Source organism: Schistosoma mansoni, assembly GCF_000237925.1.
Source record: "Schistosoma mansoni, WGS project CABG00000000 data, chromosome 3 unplaced supercontig 0077, strain Puerto Rico, whole genome shotgun sequence".
In the NCBI taxonomy this organism is placed as follows: Eukaryota; Metazoa; Platyhelminthes; class Trematoda; order Strigeidida; family Schistosomatidae; genus Schistosoma; species Schistosoma mansoni.
This window is the reverse complement of record NW_017386007.1, coordinates 776,964-778,997: the sequence shown is the minus strand read 5'-3', so window position 1 is coordinate 778,997 and position 2,034 is coordinate 776,964. Positions and strand designations below refer to the sequence as shown.

Sequence of the window (2,034 nt, the reverse complement as noted above, 5' to 3'; positions counted from 1 at the left end):
TTTCATATTGTTTTCCATGCTTTTTATACACTAAACCTTTCTTGTTTCTTTATAATTCATTTTTATTTATTTAAACACATAAATATTGGTACAAGGAAGCACCAGATAAATATGCGCCACACAAATCTCATTTGATCCGTGTGAGGGCCGTGAATTTTTCCTTCTTCTTCTTCTTCATAAATTTATATTACTCTTTATATTCTTTAGTAGTATATTCAATTCTTTTGAAATTGTCATAACATCACAATTGTAAATTGTACACTTCAAAATCTCTTGTTAACATGAATAAACCTGATGGAGTATATGGTGGTAATTTCTTACTTTCATTTAACCAACATTTTCTTTTTGGAAATTTTCATTCGAAACTATTCACTGAACGTAACCCCATAGATTATGGATTGGATCAAATTGATATATACGGTCATATCGATCTTGTATAAGTAAATAATCAATTTCACCTAAACCTATACATCCAGGACGATTAGAAATTCATGAATGATCGAAATACGGTTCTGTACGATGCAGCATTTGAGATAATAATTGACTGTAGAAAACTTATTTTTTCAAATGAAAAAGAAAAACAAAGGATTTTAAACAATCATAAGTTAAATTCATTTAGTAATGTACTGCTAGTCACAATCCATCTTTGCTTATCATGCTTGTGAATTAAGGCTATATCGAGGCAATACGCACAGTATGCACATATGCCAATTAGAGACTGATCAATTGCAGTCCTTAAGCATCAATGGGAATATTCAAACAAACAATGGTAAATGAATTGAAACTTCACCCCATTGCACAAGCAACTGGCTATCAGAACTCAGTGGCCGAGTGGATAACGCGATGGCGTTTGAAGCGAAAGGTACTGGGTTCGAGTCCCGGAGTGAACATCAACTCTGTGATGCAGGTACATCCAGCTGACGAGTCCCAAATAGGACGAAACGCGCGTCCTGGAATTCACTGCTAGTCACTATCCGTCTTACAATCATAAGTTAGATTTTTTTTCAATTATGTCAATAATAAAGTGTGTTGGAGTCAACCATTAAATGAAAACATCTTACAAAAACAATTTTCGTTGTCCGATAGCCTATTTATTTATCTAAACACGTAAATATTAGTCCAAATGGGCACTAAGTTATAAACTGACCACCACTCCGCTTTTCAAAACCAGTCTCACCATCAGAAAAAAAGGCACAATGAGAAACTCTCTGGGATAATACTCGTAAAATACGCACAATCCACCAAAGTTGGTGTTTTATGATGATGAGACTAATCGAAGTATCTTCAGTGTGTCTGAATACACATTGCCGAACTAACTCATTACTCGCACACTCCATTTGTGTATTCGAATCCCTTACTAGCACTAAAATATCTGTCAAACACAGTCTCTTGTGGTCACCTACTTGATCGTATAACTCAATATCAATCACATCAAGGCTACAAGTATAGTATCTGAAGAGGATTTTCACAATGTATTAGTTACCATTACTGATGGTTTTATAATGGGAAACATGGGATTTGATAGAATAATTTGGTATAGCTTTGAGAAATGACTATTAACAATGTGGCTTTTAGGAAGTTGAAAACAAGACTTGGTGTTAGAGGGAAATAAACCGGATTAAGGCACGTTATGTGCATGATCGTGACGGCGCACTCTGATTGACTAATTTAAACCAATCATCTCTGGTAGATTGTTGGAGAAACATCTAGAGGCTTCTTATGCATATACTATAAATATATGAACGCTTTTCTAACGATTGATTGCTGTCCACCTACCCTTGTTATTTTCAGTACAATTTCGTTCCTGTTCAACGTGTTCTGATTTTTGGGGTCCCGTCAAGTGTCATTTGTATAAGAATACTAAGCATTAGGAGTAGCTAGGTCGTTTATTAGCAAAACAATTATGACAGTGTCGACAGGGAAAAAGGAAAATTCATTCAAAATGCCGATAGCAGACGACCAGCTTAACCGAATACTGCAACAACAGCAGTCAGTCAGTCACAACGTAGGACCATGCACATATATGCAACGGTC

The 2,034-nt window shown here is 35.4% G+C and overlaps 1 non-coding gene across 1 annotated transcript; it reads left to right on the top strand.

Moving 5' to 3' along the window:
• The first annotated feature begins 820 nt into the window (after positions 1-820).
• On the top strand, positions 821-887 carry Smp_tRNA_00089_Pseudo_TTG.1.1. The gene has a single exon. It is a non-coding gene (tRNA).
• The last annotated feature ends 1,147 nt before the right edge of the window (positions 888-2,034 follow it).